We start from the raw sequence: 18,691 nt of genomic DNA, 5'->3' as shown, positions 1-18,691 counted from the left end.
TTATGAAATGAGCAGTGACGTTTCTAACGCACGTTTAAATTCACTGCAAACCCTAAACGAAGGAGTCTGTCATCACTGGACGTCCCATTGTTTTCCTTGGATGGTTAAAAAAACAAAGCTAATGTCTAATCAGAAGAAAGAACAAAGACTCCACACAGAACGACCCCAGCAGGACCAGGACCGAATACCTGGTCTCACAACTCAGTGAATCAGGTCACAGTTATGTACAGAATGTATTTGCTGTTGCAGATTAGTTGAATACTAATATCATCTTTAGGACCCGGATGCACAAACAGCTTCGTGCACTGGCCACACGGAGCTGTCGAGGAGTAAGAGCTGAACTTCCTTCAGATCTTATCCTGAGATCTGAAGTGTGACTGAAACCACACACTCATTGTTTGACCCCTACTTTACTCGTTAGGATCTTCTACGTATAGAGAACTCAATTTGTGATGATCAGATCCAGTCCTGTCACTTCAGTTCATCAGAGAAAAGGTTCTACATCTGCATCACATGATCCCAAACAGTCATGTGACATTAGAGCCGTTAACTGTTTGTGAGGAAACGCTTTTCTCTCAGAACAAATCAGCAGATCATCTGAGGCCATAGATAGATTTGAAGGGAAATTGATTTAAATTATCAATTTAATCTTAATTCACCTAAAGTACACAGAGAGTGATTTTAAGAAATATTTTTTTTATTATTGTTATTATTTATATTATATATATTATATATATTACATAACACTGTTCAAATCCATTAAAAGATTATATCCTTAGATTATTTGATCCTATGATGCTGTCCTGTCACATAGATAATTGGATCCTTTGATACCATAGGTTATTTGATCATTGGACTTTCATATAAAATAGCAACAGGTACAATTGACTTATATATAAAGGGACAACACCTCTCATGAGTCCAATCACACCATTAGTAGACCTCAGTTGCACGAGAACCTTCTCTCTGACAACTTCTTCAAACTGCGACAGACGACAGTCAGCAGACAAGTGCTTCACAGCAAAACTACTTTACAAGAACTTTTCCTACATTGGATCAACTGCTTTCATCAAACATGGAGAAGATCAACTTCTCCGCAGACACAGTACGTTTTGTTCTAAGCAGGAGAGACTTCAAAACACAACTGTCTTTTATTACTTTAATGTAGTTTTAAAGACTTTAATAGCAGATGAGTGTAAATTACTAAAGTCCATTCAGCTCTGTCTGTTTTAATATATCTGAGGTTAGGATGGGACTGTGTATTTATCTGTTAAATCTATATTTGTGTCTTTCAGTCTCTTGGACAAATGCAGTCGGATGAAAACACTCCCGCCCTCCTGGCTGCTGAGATCACTGCTGTAAAGCAGGCAGGGCCGGTCTCTCCTACAGGTGACATGGCAACCGGTTGCCTAGGGCGCAACTCAGAGGGGGGGCGCCAAAAACTGCCCCAAGCAAAAAAAAAAGATATACATTTTTTTTGGGCTGGGCAGAGTTTTTTGCGCCCCCTTCTATACGTAGTACTGCCCAAAATATTGTATTTAATTACTTTAACAGTGATTAAAGATTATCCTAATAATATACGTGATAGTCACGTGGGTTTATGTTTCATTTGAGAAATCAGTAAATGACAGCAGCACTTAGGTGGAACGTTTGGCACGTGAGCAGTTGCACCCTGCCCTGTCTCTTTGGGGGTAACGTCCGCCCACTTGCCAGATGCAGTCTGGATGAGGAACTGAATGCTCTGTGTCTTTATTGCTGCTGCATCCATCCTGTATTCTACAGGTGAGTAGTGAGTGAGAGTCACCTACGTTAGCTCCTAAAGCTTCGCTTGATCACCACAGGTTACATTGAGACATGTTGATGTTGTTTGATATAGACACTCGCGCCACTAGGTGGGCGGGGCTACATTAGCCTGTATAGGTGTTTGTTTTACATGCGCGTCGTCCTGCGGGCGGGTCGCGATAGTATATTGTTTACTTTACAGTGTGTAGTTCAGCTCCGACACACACAGACTCTGTTATTAAGTCATGTATTGATATTGTGCCTTATAAAAAACAGTTATAAGCTAATGGTCATTAGGTCTATATTGTAAATGTTTATATTTTTTTATGACTGATAATGTGTGTTAAGATGTTGGAAGTAAAGAGACACCATAATAATTTAATGTATGTTTTATGCACTTTAAAATGCAGTTACACTCAGAGAGTGTCCTTATGCTAATGAGAAAGGCGGGCCTAACCTCAGTCTCGAGCAGGATTGGTCAACTGAGCTACACACACACAGCCCCTGCGCTCCGTCACACACTCGCTCAGAGACACGGGCAGTGACTGAGATTGAGCTCTTCACCGTGTAACAGCCAGTTAGTGACTCTGTGGAACAGTGGAAACAGTGAAAACACAGAGCTTCTCTGGTCACATCTACTCATAGATCAGCGGCTTCATGTTCAGAGCAGAGGCGGCAGGTGGTTTGTACCGAGCTGGAGTTTCTGTTTCCTCCTCCTCCTCTCGGCTCGCTCATTGTGCTCATTACAACACGAGACGTGACGCTCACAGTCAGGACTACTGACACCTAAATCATCCCAATAAAAAATAACCTTAACTAACCCTCTGAACTTGAACTAGTTCATTTTAAGTGTGAACTGGCTCAACGTCCCAAACAGCTACTGGACACCAGCATTGAAAGGCAGAAGTAGTAGGGCTGGATCATTACACTCCTGTGACCAATCCTGCATGAGACTGCGGTTAGGCCCGCCTTTCTCATTAGCATAAGGACACTGCAAATGCAAAGGAAATGTATCAGGGAAAAAATAAATGTTAAAATATATTTAAGACATTTCTTTTGACATTTCTTTTGGTATTAACATATTTATTTATTTATTTCTGTATTTATTTATTTATTTCCATTTTTATTTATTCATTTATTTATTTATTTCTGTATTTATTTATACATTTATTTATTTATTTATTTTTACTTATGTCATGTATGGTCCTCCATAATTTGGAGTTTCAGTGGTAAAAGGCATTGTAGCCGAATCCAGTACAATTTAAGTAAATGGGAATTCCTTCAAACGAATAAAATCAATTTGGGAGAACGTTTAAACTACAAAGGATTGCATTAGTCAAGTTATTCTATTTTGTTGTCAGTTTGCTTTAATGTCAGTTTCATCGATTGCTATGATGTCTCAGATTCCCTTTGATTTCTCAGCTGGGCCATTTCTATGCCTATACCAATTGTACCGGTTGCAAAGCTGACATATTTCTTTGTTAGCATCGCTACACTGGCTTCCAGTTAAATCCAGAATAGAATTTAAAATTTTCCTCCTCACCTTCAAGGCCCTTAATAATATGGCGCCATTTTACCTTAAAGAGCTGTTATTACCTTATAAACCCACTAGAGCACTCCGCTCTAGCGGGTTTATAAGGTACTAACATTTAGGCCTACTTGTCGTCCCTAAAGTCTTTCAAAGTAGAGTAGGAGCCAGAGCTTTTAGCCACCAAGCTCCTCTGCTGTGTGAATATCAGAAATCATTTCTGGGACATTCATTTAAAGATCTCCAGTATAAGCAAATGTGTTCTAAAGTTGGTTTACATCCATGTGTGAGGCTGTCCTAGCTCATGGAAATAAGATATATGTATATATTGTTTGTATGAGCTGTCCCTCAGTGAAGTACTTGCACTTCTTGAAAAGCTCTATATAAATAAGATGTATTAATGTTTATACATTGCCCACTAGTATATGTTTTCCTAAAAGTCACTGTAGATACAGAAACAACAGTATGGTTCAGGTGACAGTGAGTGGAATGTGAAGGTCATTTCCATGTGCTCAAGAGAAACCTAATGTGACGATATAGTTGATTTCTGATAGAAAACCCCTGCCTCATTCATTGTAGTATTAATGTGTTTGAATAAGTCAGGCTGCCGATTACCAGCTACTGATTTAAGTGAAACATCTATTGCTATCGACTGTGTTAATTACTTTAATGTTAAGAATGTTTCTCATAAGACCTTATGAGATTGCATTGTGAAACAGCTGGGTCACCTAATTTTAGTGTATTTTGCACTGATACACAAACTTGATGTTACACATCTTAAACAACATGATATGGGTGTCCCTAAACAACCAGACCTTAGCTGTGACTATAAATGACTGGAACCTCAGATAAAGAAAGTTATTTTCTGACTTCAATAACTGAGGCATTCTCTAAAGAATGTAATGGGCCCATTCTACTTCAGATCCATTGGATCATTGTGTGTTCATGTTGCTTAAAGCAGAGCATTCACTGCTTTAATGTAATCAGCATCTTATCTGCCAATATCATGGTGTGGAAGTGCAAGGAAATACCAATATGTTATGATCAATGTAATTTATTGTGCAGAAACATTACATTAAGGCATCTGCTGGAAATGTTATGATCAACAATTCTCATGCAAATAAGACTTAAAAAACGACACAAATAGTGTTTTGGAGAGGGGGGTTTCAGAGGGAGGGGGCAGCTCTGGAGAAAGGTCTGTCACTCCAGGTCTGCTGCTTGTTGTGATGGAGACATGATGTTAGCATCAGGAGCAGAGGCTGCAGGAGGGACCGTGGAGCTGAGGCACACCTGTACTGCTTCTCTTGAGAAGAACTGAAGGACACACAAACAAACCATAGTATTAAATTATGAAGATGGTTCCCTCTGATTTGTTTTTTTAAACATAAACATCAGACAGGCCGCTAAAAACAAAAAATGCTGAAGCTAACAGATACCCAACAGCGAGCTAATGCCTTCCTAAGGCTGCCAGGGAGTAGCAAGAGTAGCCTTGTAGCAAGAGAGTGTAGCTAATCACAGCCCTTACAGTTCTTCATCAGTGGAGAAGTACCTCGCCATGTTTTCATCTTCAGAGGAGTCATCTAAAGACTGTGCTGCTGTTCCGGAATATGTCAGGCCCGCTGCAGCCTGCTGGGCTTGAACTCTGAGCATGCAGAGTAGGCCCTCACGTCCCGTCTCAGTCAATATCTCAGTGCTGCCTGAGAATATATGATAAAAAACAAAACGTCTCAATAGTGCGTATACATACACACATACAGGGCTTGCTTTTCTACAGAAATCTTTTTCTGAGTTGATGTCTCTGCTTATTGACATCTAGAATGTGAAACCAAATATATTTTTTGGTGTACCCATACAAGATGTCCAATGTAACACCAATAAAATCCAATCTACTACACTAACGTTTTAATGCCTCTGTTATAGCGAGTCGTCGGAGGCATAACTGTATGTTTTCGGACTGTCTAACTGTGTATTTGTCTTAAAGTCAAAAGGTCAAGGCCACACTGACCTCATCTTATGGTTTCAGTTGTCAAGAGACACAGTGTCATTTATATGAGAGAAAATATGTAGAAATATGAAGACGGACACTGCACTGGTTAGCGGAGTCATACAACGCAGTGCGGTAATTCTAGTGTCGTTTTTTCTTAATAAATGGGATGTCTTTTTTTACAATCTGCAAAAAGTAATCTATACATTTGGTCAGAGAATGTTACACAAATAAATTGGCATTAAAGTTGGCATCTTGCTGTCTCACCAGTCTGACGATGCAGCTGAAGCCTCCATCAAGGGCGTTCTGCAGGTAATTTGGATTGTTTGTTTCTTGTGAAGAGGAGAATAACATGAATTCGTACCAATATCAGTTTACAATCAAACCTTTTTGTGTTAACCTTGTGTAAACAGAGTCAAAGGACATTGTACAACAATGACACATTTTTCCACAGTACCTGTCGTTCACTACTGAACCTCTGACACCCATTACTGGACTGTGTCTTCCTGTACAGTGGTGATGGTCTCAACGCTCTTTTCACAGTCTGTCAAAACAAAATTAGAGCAAATGTGAATGCCCCACAACCCATTGCCGATACGGTTGTATTTACACACCACATCGGATCAAAACAAAACTGCAGTCTGTGAAACAAGCAGTTTTGGTAGATATAACTTTCAGTGTGATTTTAACTTGTATTTCAGCAAGCGTACTTTGGGAATTTAATACAAATGTATATTTAGCATTTTTTTAGCATTATATAAAATGGTGTTTCTGGTATGTAACTTAAAAGTATCTCTTTAATGGTAGGATCATTTTTCTCCCTCATCTTCCTCGTGGTACGTGGATGATGGTAGTGGGCTCAACCCGGCTTCTCTTTCTCTCCAGGCTGCCCTTCCTGCTCTTCATCAAGCAAAACAAAGTGTTCGGTCCAATTTATTGACGTTAATGAAACTCCTGTAGCTTCACTTGGATCCTCCTTGATTAAAAAACAGAACATAGCAATTGTTTTATAAAATGAATCGCAACTCCATAACATGGAAACATTACTGTCATATTGCATACTATACATTAAACCAAATTGATCTGATATTGTGGAGTAATGGTAGAGAAATACACTCCTTATTAATCTAAAGCATTCATAAATCAAATTCATGTTTATATTTATATTGTAGCGTCCCTCAATGATGAGCTAAGCGTCTTGAACTGGTTTCAACAACCATGTATTCACCTCCCAGGTAGCACAGGCTACGGTGGCCTGAAGCATGTGGCTAACAATGGTGTATTAGCTGAAGATTAGCATTGTGTGTATCAACGGACTCCGCATCCGCTGTCTCAGCACTCGGACTGTAAACCTAGATCGTAACGATCTTTAAAAACAATAAACTACTTACCTGACAGAACGAAGCGCCCCTTGTTATGACGCAGCGCAGAGTTAAAGGACTGGATGTTTTGTTTACAAGCCACACGTCATGTCCGCTCACGAACTCGGTCCGTGGAGCTCTCGGTCCGTGGCGCTCTCGGTCCGCGGCGCTCTCAGTATGAACGGTCTCGCAGGATACTTCGCATTAGATGTGTAATCTAGCCTCAAATATTAATATTATATAACGTGAATAACATTCACGATCACTGAACGACACCACGCAGGGACGGTGATTTTAACAGCACGCTACGCCGTGGTGTTATGGCAGCGTCATAGCAACCCTCATAGCAACGATAAAAACATTTGTGATAACTATTAAAATATTTATCATAAGCAAGAACTGGCTGAAGACTGTGGAAGCAAAGAGCACATTTCTCGCTAGAAATGGTGTCAGAATGTATTTTTATGCCCAAACTAAGTTACAAAAATATATTTTTATCTGAAAAAACAAGGAATATCCGCCATGTTTTCCTCTCCGCAGACGGGAGCTTGTGAGTCACGTGACGTGAGAACACGCCAATGCAAAACAATGGGAGGACAAAATGTTACCATCTCACACTCTGAGAGGCCAGATTGTGAGACGGTAACGTCGCTCCAAGTGGACCAACGTTGCCACTGAACGTTTTCTGATGAGACTGGGTTGAAATCAGCGACAATCAGAGCACATCTCGGCCAGGTGTGCTCTGCCCTTTAAAAGACTGGCCAGATTCGTCTCACACGCTTTCTCTCTCGCTCTTCCTACGGCAAGAGGTTGGCTCTCCCGGACGCCAGCACCCTTCTGTTTTGTTTTTGGAGACTTTGGTTGTTGCTTATAATTTATTCTGTTAAATAAATAAAAATAGTGACAGTTCACCCGTGTTGTCTCCCTCATTGTCACAGTCGTGAGCCGGGCTGTGACATTCATCTTTACAGATTTACTTCTATTTCAAACACTCACATTTCATTAGGGGCTACTTAATACTAAAATATTATATACATCATTATGCACACATAATTATAAGAATAGGATAAGTATGAAGAAAAGTAATGGTATTGCCTATGGATGGTGTCTTACATCATGGTGTGAGACGGGCTTCATGGTTTAATCTTTACCTTCTTTTTCGGCCAAGGCAAAACACCCACACGCTCTTGTTTCTCCTCTGATTGTATAAATATGTCAGCTTTGCAACCAGTACAATTGGTAAAGGCATAGAAATGGCCCAGCTGAGAAATCAAAGGAATCTTAGACATCATAGCAATCGATGAAACTGACAGTAAAGCAAACTGACAACAAAATAGAATAACTTGACTAATGAAATCCTTTGTAGTTTAAAAGTTTTTTCCCAAATTGATTTTATTCGTTTGAAGGAATTCCCATTTACTTAAACTGTACTGGATCCCGCTACAATGCTTTTTACCACTGAAACTCCAAATGGGATCTACATTTGACTGTTTTTATTTGTTAGTATTGTAACTGTATTTACACAAGCTTAAATTATACACAAAAGTAACCTTAAAAACGACGTCTTTATGCAAAATATTATTAGGCTGTGTCACCGATCAAGAGGAGGATGTGGTCGAGTACCAACGTGGCGGACGGGACAAGATTCCTCAAGCTAAAATTCAATAATCAGGTCCAATCACTGCCGTACTCAGCCAGATTCAATACTGCGCTGGGTACGGAATACTTTAGAGTAATTCACGACAAGCAGATAAGAGTATGCAGGATGTGTGTACAGCCGGGACATAAACTAAGGGAATGCCCGGAAAAATACTAAATGCAGCCTGTGTTTAAATAAATTGGAGTGTGTGTGCAACCAAAGTGAAACAGGGGAGGTTCAAGATGTGTCTGGGGACAGTGAGGAGGTCAGTCTGAGCGAGGAGAGCACAGGTGAAGAGGAGGAGGAAATGGAGTGCGCGCAGGAAGAGGAGGCGGCTGGTGCGTCCAGTGCGTCGAGGCCTGGCGCGAAGCGGGAGGGAGGAGGAGAAAACAAAGGAGCGGAGGAAAGTGCAGAGCTGGGAGTCAGCTTGCTAACAGGGGAGCAAGGGAAGAAAATAACTGAACGAAAGACAAAAAAACAGAACGAAAATAGCACGGACTGCGGAGAATGGGACAGCACGGCGCGGCAGTCAGCTGCCGAGCTTAGCTCCGTGAGAGAAACACAGAGCGGCGCGGCTCCTACAGAGACTGCAGCCCAGGCTCTCGATCCAAAAGCACTCGACTCAGACTCAGACAAGGACTTGGTGATGAAAATAACACAAATAAGGAGAAGACAAAGCACGGAGAGGCAGCAAAGAGTTAACAAGAAGAGTAAATCTAAGAACAAAAAATGACAATCAGGAATAAACAATGGCAACCGTCACCTCATTTAATGCCCGAAGGCTACGCAAGAACAAGGAAAAGACTGAGTGGATGGGAGGCACGGCCGGCCCTAGCACATTTGGCGCTCTAGGCAAGCTTCACTCCTGGCGTCCTGCCCCCCCCCCCCCCCCCCCCCCACCAAAAAAATATTTTTTCAAAACGATTTTCCAAGAAAACTCATAAAATTCTTTCTTACTTTGTCGAAGTTCCTTGGATACACATACTCTAACCATAAGCCTCAATGTGCTAGCATGTTCTGAAAACACCAAGGAGCCAACCGAAAAATTTGCCAAAAATCGTACTGACCCTTTCCGTTTTTACGATTTTTGGCTAATTTTACCCAAATGTTAGATCTTTTTGTTTAATGTCAAACTATTGGTTGGAGATATATGTTACGGGTCCCAAGATTGATACCAAAGCAACTAAGTATATCTGTAGAATTCAACATGAATGCAGCAGCAGTAACGACACAGAGCCTTCAGTTCGTCATCCGGACTGCATCTTATTCAAATTAAACACAATTTCAAGTACAAGCATTTCTCTGAGTGTAACTGCATGTTAAAGTGCATTTTATTAGGAATAATCTTAAATTACTGTTAAAGTAATTAAATACAATATTTTGGGCAGTACCACATATAGAAGAGGGCGCAAAAAACTCTGCCAAGCCAAAATTATATTTTTTTTTTTGCTGGACGCAGTTTTTGGCGCCCCCCTCTGAGTGGCGCCCTAGGCAACCGGTTGCCATGTCGCCTGTAGGAAAGACCGGCCCTGCCTGCTCTGCCACCTGCTGCTTTAGAGCAGCGTTCTCAGCAGCCAGATGTGCGACGAGCTGCTTCTTCTGGTCACTATTTATTCTTGTTGAATCATCGAGTCTTGCAGCCTGCTCTGCCTCCTGCTTTACAGCAGTGATCTCAGCAGAGTGATTTTATCCGACTGCATTTGTCCAAGAGACTGAAAGAAACAAATATAGATATAACAGGTAAATACACAGTCCCATCCTAACGTCAGGTATATTCAAACAGATCTTCTCCATGTTTGATGAAAGCAGTTGATCCAATGTGGGAAAAGTTCTTGTAAAGTAGTTTTGCTGTGAAGCGCTTGTCTGCTGACTGTCGTCTGTCGCAGTTTGAGGAAGTTGTCAGAGAGAAGGTTCTCGTGCAACTGAGGTCTACTAATGGTGTGATTGGACTCATGAGTGGTGTTGTTCCTTTATATATAAGGCAATTGTACCTGTTGCTCTTTTATATGTAAGTCAAATAATCAAATAACCTATGGTATCAAAGGATCCAATAATCTATGTGACATGACAGCATCATAGGATCAAATAATCTAAGGATTTACATATCGACATATCTGTTCCTTTCGAACCTTTTAATTAAAAAATATATGAAACATCTCACAGCAAATTACGTTCAGATAAGATTAAACCGCGGAGTTAAGGAGCTGAGTCATTAACAGGTTTTAATAATATCTTCTAACACTGTGCGTGTATCAATAATTCACTGCAGTGAACGTGACTGAGCCATCAGGTGCACAGAGCGCACAGAGGGACCCAGCGCGCAGAACGCAGATCGCGCAGAGCTGCGGGTGAGAGAAGAAGTGGCTGCAGCCGATTGACGCTCTGCTGCATGAGGAGGAGGGGGATGGGGCACGGCGGGGGCTTGTGTGCTGCCGAACATCCGAATGGCGGAAAACAGCAGAGAGAGGGTTCCACCGTCCCAGGAGAAGAGAGGGGAGAGCTGGGATATGCCACAACGGGGCTTAGCTAAAGAGGAGACAACGTGAGAGCAAACAAAGTGTATGTTTTTACTCTGCAAATTAGCAACGATTCTCATCTACTATTCGAAACGCTTCGTCAACATGTCGCGCGATGGCGCTGCAGATGTTGTGTGGGTTCAACTCCACCGACTGAGAATGCAAACGAGTGAGAACGCATCACTCGCCCGACGGTCACTCTCAACGTTGACAAGTGAGTAAGTTGTTTATCGTTAACTGCTAATGACACTTAAAGCAAAACTCAGGTAATAATAGGTGGTCAGGTAAGTTTCGAAAATATGTTATCATGCTGATTGAGGATTGTTCATCTGTTCATCTAGCCTATTTCTATTCATTTAGCCATCATTTGTAAAATATTTTTAAAGTAGATTCCAGTTGGCCATCTATTTATATCTCTGGCATTGCTTTACAATCTTTTTTCTCATCTTATTCTACAGAACAATGACACGTGCACATTTCAGCCCAGCCAATGTAGAAGGAAAGACCTATGTTAAGAATGACACAAAGATGCAGAAGCATGTAGTCAAGTGCCCAAAGTTTCCTCAGGGCTCAAATCAGCCTATGACAAAAAAAAAATGTTTATATTTATGTCTGTATATGACAAGGTAAATACAGTTAGTATAAATTACCCACACACTTTCCAGTTCATTCCTGTTAATTCCCGTATATTCCTGTTAATTCCCATGGAAAGTTTCCAACTTTGAATATTTCCGGAATTTGTCAACCCTAATCCTGATCACTATTTGCAGCTGCAAGTTTTTAATAACTGTTAATTAGTTCATAGGTGTTTTATAGCAACCTAGGTTTTGTCTGTTTCCCCTCAGATTGCTCTATCTGTGATGTTGCTGACACTTTGCGCTGCCTCCAGGTTCACTGCCCGGCAGCTGTATGAAGCCGCACATCTGTATGAACAAGCTCTAACCACTCGTCCTTTGTTGTCTTTCCCAGCAGAGACAGGACGAGGACGCATCATGCCGCTGGATTCAAGTTTAGCGAGTAAAAACTATGACCTGGACTACGACTCCCTGCAGCCGTATTTCCACTCTGACAATCAGAATCAGAATCAGAAGTATTTTATTGCCAAGTAGGTTTACACCTACCAGGAATTTGCTTTGGTTATTGTTGCATACAATGAACATAGAAACATAAAACACAACAAATACAACATACATGAAAAGCAATAAAAAATAGAAAACCAGTATATATTCACTCACTGTATACTTCTTATTTACTCACTTTTTTCCAATATTTATACAAAGTAGCATTTATTTGAAATAAACATTTCTGAATAAAAATATATGAAAGATAAAAGATTTAAAAGTGAAGTAAAAAGTAAAATGCAAAATGCAAAACAGTATACAGTGTCCGATTGCAATATGCAATGTAATACAGTATAATATAATATGAGATAATGTGTTAATTTATTAATTCAACACATCCTTGAGGTGTGGGGGTGGAATAAAAGTCTGAGTCAGGTGGGGGTCCCGGGCCTTGTTGATGAGGCCAACGGCAGCTGGGAAGAAGCTGGTCTTGTGGCGGGCGGTTTTGGTCCTGATGGACCGCAGCCTCCTGCCCGAGGGAAGAACCTCAAAGAGTTTGTGACCCGGGTGGGAAGGATCAGCCACAATCTTGCCTGCACGCCTCAGGGACCTAGAGGAAAACAGGTCCTGTAGAGATGGCAGATTGCAGCCGATTACCTTCTCAGCAGAACGGATGATACGCTGCAGCCTCCTTTTGTCGTTAGCGGTGGCAGCAGCGAACCAGATGGTGATGGAGGAGGTGAGGCTGGACTCGATGATGCAGGTGTAGAAGTGCACCATCATTGACTTCGGCAGGTTGAATTTCTTCAGCTGCCGCAGGAAGAACATCCTCTGTTGCCCTCTTTTGGTGATGGAGCTGATGTTCAGCTCCCATTTGAGGTCCTGGGAGATGATGGTGCCCAGGAAGCGGAAGGACTCCGCAGTGACAACTTGGGCGCCTCTCAGGGTGATGGGGGTGTGTGGGGCTGGGTTCTTTCTGAAGTCCACAACCATCTCCACTGTTTTCAGCGCGTTGAGCTCCAGGTTGTTCTGGTCACACCAGGTCACCAGATGGTCAATCTCCCACCTGTAGGCGGACTCGTCCCCATCAGAGATGAGCCCAATGAGGATGGTGTCATCCGCGAACTTCAGGAGTTTGACGGACTGGTGACTGGAGGTGCAGCTGTTGGTATACAGGGAGAAGAGAAGATGTAAATCACCCTGGTGTGTGATGGAACACAGCTGTCCTCACAGATGCTGATATAAGAAGTCACAGCCTCTGTGTACTCATCCAGACTATTTGTAGCAGTCCTGAACATATCCCAATCTGTACAGTCAAAACACGCCTGAAGATCCTCCACAGCTTCACTGGTCCACAACTTTGAAGTCCTCACAACAGGTTTTGATGAGACATGAAGCGATTCAGGGGTCGAGTCCACATCATTACTGGAAGGTGCAGTTTTGATGCAGGGTCTCGAAGACCATCAGGTCATTCGGCCACCTTACCTGTTTTTAGAAGAGCCTGTTAATTAAGGCATTGCATTATAATAAACAACCATATCCCTCCTTTGTTTCCTGGTTAATTTATTCAGATACAAAATAAATATACCAGAAACAGTTGAAACATATTTGGTGTTACACAAAACTAATGTCTCACAGGATTTACCTCTTGACCATTGAGGGCTTCAGGTCACTGGACTAAAATAGCTTGTATGACAGATCTGACAAATAACTTGAAGTCAAGTCTCAGATTCATAAGAACACAGACGTAGTGTTTGAAAGATAAACAGGTTGCTTTCTTAAGTGCAGAGTCATGATAGAACTCAAATAATATAGGATTTTATCAAAACAAACAAGTTTACATTTTTTAAAGAGTCAAATAAACCTTCCTCCTCGAACATAGCTGCTGTGTCTGATTCTGATCAATAATCACTTCATGTCATGTTTAATATGAAACACAACATAATTGTGGTGCAGGAAAGTTGAACAGGTTTTTTTAAAGTTGCATTCATAAGTGCAGCATCATAATAAAACTCAATGTATGATATTAACTACTCAAACCAAACCAGGTGAAGTTTACATTCTTAGTTTAAACATACCTGCTGCTTTGATTCTGATCAATAATCACTTCATGCTACGTCTCAGATGAAATTTGCAGCAAAGTAAAACATGTTGGTTTACAGTTACATGTATCAGTGCAGCATCTTCATGAAAATCAAAAATTGTCAAACTAATATATGAAATATAGATACCAGGCTGAACCTACATCCCTAAACCTTCCTGCTCAAACACACCTGCTGATTCTGATCAATAATCAATTAATTCCGTTGCAGCATCTTGATAAAACTCAAATATTACATGAACTCAATCATAAATATCAAGTATTATTATAAGTAAACTTCTGATTGTGATCACTTTAGGTCATGTCTCATGTAAAAGGTTGAACTTTAACTAAATAGTGAACTAACATTTTGTGATGTTAAACATCGTCATAACGTGCGTTTCAGATTGGAACTTTTTGGAATAAGTTAAAATATTACACGTACAACAAGTTCAATTTTAATAATTATGGGGAAATGAACCCGAAAATAACCAATAACAACCAAACAGAAACTATTTTAAAAATAAAATAAAGTAACCTCTCAGTTGAGCTCATGTCTATTATATAACTGTTTTTTTGGTTTTTTTTCCAACTCGTCTTTCCACAGTCTCCCCGAGCACGGACTACCAGACTCCAAAACAGTTTCTTCCCCCAGGCCATTAGGCTTCTTAACAATCAACACTGACCCTCTGAACAGTCACCAAGTACATTCTGCTACCCCATTCATACAAATACACTTACATATTCATTATGGGTGCCTAGTGGTGCAGGCACCCATAATAATGGCGCGTTGCGCCATGCAATGCACTACATAATCAACACTGCAGGTAGTGCAGTCAGAGGAGCAGAGGGACAGTAACTCAAAATGGCGTGTTCCAGTACCAATGTTGGTAAGATACAAACATTGAGTTTTTTTCTTTGTCTTTCAGGGGGGAACTGTTGAATTCTTTAAATAATCAACTGTCAATGATATCTTGAGTCAATGTGTTCATTTTCCAGATAGGACTTAAAGTTTTTGAGTTACAAGTATTTGTTTGGTGGAGATTTATGAAATGAGAAGTACGTTTCTAAACTGCTCATGCAGCCTCATTTTTTTACTCTAAACAATAATATAGATATGTACTTGTTCGTCCAAGCCTTGTAATTCTTACGGTGTTTTCATTTCACGGGTAGGAGTTATAGATTTTGTATTAGAGCATTTTGTTCGGGACGTTCTCCTGAGGTCTGATGTCTCCCTCTCATTCCCCACACCTGGCATAATCAGGGACTCACACACGCAGAGGGAGGGGGGACAGTCAGATCTATTTATAGAATGCTTCACGGGTGTTGATCAACACTGTAGGTGCTGCAGTCAGTAGAGCAGAGGGACAGTGACCCAGAGGTGGCCAGTTGAAGTCCCAGTGTGGGCGGGGCTTAAATTGTTTTTTTTATTTTCACTGTCTTTCAGGGGGGAACTGTTGTAGTGCAATGTGATTGGCTCTTGATCAGATTCCTGTATTAGTGTGTATGAAGTGATAGTGTTACCGCCACCTGGTGGTCGTTGTGAAAATGAAGTTTTAGCAATCGCCCCCAAGATCCTGTCACATGATCAGAGCCCTGACCTGATCAAGTCAGGACTATTACTGCATACACATTATTAGTGATAGCGCCACCTAGTGGTCCGTCTGAAAATGAAGTTTGTGCAATCGGTCCCAAATTGAACAACCTCATTAGATGCAAGACCTGAACAGATATATAAGTGCGTATGCAGAGATAGTGATAGCGCCACCTAGTGGTTGGTGTGAAAATTAAGTTATAGCAATCGCCCCCAAAATCCCGTCACATGATCAGAGCCCTGTCCTGAAGAGGTCAATGAGTGTGTATGCAGTGTTAGCGATGGTGCCACCTACTGATCAAGTCTCTCTCTCTCTCTTAAACCAGTCTCTCTCTCTCTCTTTTTTATACTAGCCATTCTCCCTCTCTGGGTCTCTTCTTCTCTGGGTCTGTCTACCGCTCTCTTAAAGCAGCCAGTCTCTCTCTCTCTCTCTCTCTCTCTCTCTCTCTCTCTCTCTCTCTCTCTCTCTCTCTCTCTCTCTCTCTCTCTCAAATTGAGACAGTCTGTCTCTCTTCCCCAAAAAACAAAAAGTCTCTTTTCGACCCGGACGCAGAAGGCACCCATTTCGAAATTTCTCGGCAGGAGGAATTTTCTAGTTTTATTTAATATTCCCCACTCCTTCACCATGTAAACTTTACTTGACTATGTTATACATTACGATGTTATGTTATATGTAATATAGTATGTTTTTTTTTTCTATTTTGTAAAGTCATCTACTGCGTAGATGTTGCCTGCCATGTCATAAGAATTTCACTGCTCCGATGACGCTGTCATTGGTGCATGTGACAATAAACTTTGATTTGAGCCATTTTTACCTGCTGCCCATGTCTAATATTTTCGACTGGGTTATGATTTTTCATTTGCACGTTTAGTAGGCTAGACCACATCCTCGACAGACATTTTTTCCGAGTGAAACCAGTTAGATCAGCCAATTTACTTTAGATCAGATGTACTTAATAATCTGAATTTTTTCAAATCAGATGTTTGCTTTAAAAGTATCAGATTTTCCAACTTAATTATTCGCTTTACTCAAAAGTAAAATACTGATCGTTAACTACCTAATATTTTTACATAGCAGCCATCTTGGATTTTTGACTAAAACAAATGACATTTTAGTCTAGTTTTAGTCGACGAAAACGAATTCCATTTTACTCTAATTTTAGTCACATTTAGTCATTTTTATCCTTCTTAGTTTTAGTCTAGTTTTAGTCACATTTAATAGCCACATTAAACTCCTTTTCTATAAAAACATATAGCTGCAGCCTAATAGCTTAAAAATATATATTTAGTTTTAAATGTGAAAACAAAAAGCGAGAGCAGGTCAGACTGGAGCCGGACACAGAAACTGAACATCGGTACAAACCAACTGCAGCTTCTGCTCTGATGAATAAGCTGAGGGGCTGATCTCTGAGCAGCTGAGACCAGAGAAACTCTGTGTTTCCACTGTTTCCATAGTTAAGAAGCAGTCGGTCACTGATCGGCTGCTCCACGAGAACGTGCTCTGCTTTCACTGTGTCTCTCTGAGCGAGTGCACAGGGCAGGGGGCGGAGCTACGGACCGGAGCGCTATCTGCAGCACACACACACACATACACAGACACACTCACTCGCCCGCTCCTAATACTTCATGATGGCCTGATACGATGATGTTTTAAAAATGATTGTGACTTAGTCATCCACCAACATTTTTGTCTCGTCTCGTCAACGAAAATTAAAATAGATTTCGTCATAGTTTTTATTTTCAAAGATCCGTTTTCGTTATTTGTCTTGTCTTCGTCGTTAACGAATATATTTCGTCATCGTCTTCGTCAACGAAATTAACACTGCTTGTATCACATTTTGTACAATTTTCTATTACCTGCCCCACTATAAGGTGATAAGTTATGAAGCATTGAAGCTCCTTTCCTTATCATTCAGATTTCGGACAGCTCTTATAATGGCGGCTAATGAAATCCTTAAGGTCACTTCTCTCTGAACCTTCCTGTGAAAAATGTATTTTTCTAACAAACGGGCGGCTATGGCTATGGGATATAGAGGTCGTCCTGAAGGTCGGCAGTTCGATCCCCAGTCATCCCCATCTGCCTTAGGCAAGATGCATAACCCTGAATTATGCCTCATATAATGACAAAGTGCTGCTGATAACTGAACTGTATGAATGTGTGTGTGTGTGAATGGGTGAACGTAAAACTGTAATGTAAAGAGCTTTGAGTGGTCATCAAGACTAGAAAAGCTCTATATAAATACAAATCAATTTACTATTTACAGCCATGGTCACATGGCCCTCCACATGGTCACTGATCAGTAAGCACAGTGATTTAAATCAAATATATTTAAGATGTATTCATTAGTCCCAAACACATGCACAGTCACACTCAAGCAGGTTAGGGAAATATGACCTCTGCTTTTAACCGATCTGGTGCAGGACACACAGAGCAGTGAGCGACCATGTACGGCGCCCGGGGAGCAGATGTTGGGGGAGTAAGGTAGACAGGGTAGGGAGTCTCTTCTTAGTACATATACATACTGTGCAAGGTAAACATTTAGGGGACAGGTTAAGGGGGGATACAAATTTCTCTATTAATATATATAATAGTGAACTTTTAATATGTATGAGTAGTTGCTGACTAATACGAATAAATATTTTGTTAAAAACAAAATATTTAAAAACAATGCAACTTAAATCTTTAAGAGCAGGTAAATTCATTCTCTCCTGTTTGACTAGTCATGTGCAGTTAGATTAACCATTGGTCTAAATATTTTACCACACTAGGAGCAAGTAAATGGTTTCTCTCCTGTATGAATCTTCATATGTCCAGTTAGATGGCCTTTTTGTCTAAATATTTTACTACACACGGAGCAACTGAATGGTTTCTCTCCTGTATGAATCCTCATATGTAAAGTTAGCGAACCATTCTGGGAAAATCTTTTACCACACACAGAGCAACTAAATGGTTTCTCTCCTGTATGAATCCTCATATGTGAAGTTAGACTCCAATTTTGTCTAAATGTTTTACCACACTCAAAGCAGCTAAATGGTTTCTCTCCTGCATGAATACTCATATGTTCAGCTAGACTGAACTTTTGTCTAAATGTTTTACCACACTCAGAGCAACTAAATGCTTTCTTAGCAGTTTTACATTTCATATC

General features: G+C 40.7%; 1 protein-coding gene and 1 long non-coding RNA gene across 2 annotated transcripts in view; both read right to left on the bottom strand.

The window, feature by feature from the left end:
- The window catches only part of LOC133933466 (histone H4-like), a 744,890-nt gene that overhangs the window by 160,296 nt on the left and 565,903 nt on the right, over window positions 1–18,691 (bottom strand). The gene's annotated exons all lie outside the window — the stretch shown is intronic.
- On the bottom strand, window positions 4,378–5,858 carry LOC133933571 (uncharacterized). The gene is made up of 4 exons (XR_009912068.1): window positions 5,752–5,858; window positions 5,562–5,626; window positions 4,860–5,007; window positions 4,378–4,624 (listed from the first exon to the last, which is right to left on the bottom strand). It is a non-coding gene; the product is annotated as an uncharacterized LOC133933571 (long non-coding RNA).

This window comes from Platichthys flesus, chromosome 22 (assembly GCF_949316205.1).
Source record: "Platichthys flesus chromosome 22, fPlaFle2.1, whole genome shotgun sequence".
NCBI classification, from domain to species: Eukaryota; Metazoa; Chordata; class Actinopteri; order Pleuronectiformes; family Pleuronectidae; genus Platichthys; species Platichthys flesus.
The sequence above is the reverse complement of the archived record's forward strand: the minus strand, read 5'-3'. Positions and strand labels throughout refer to the sequence as shown.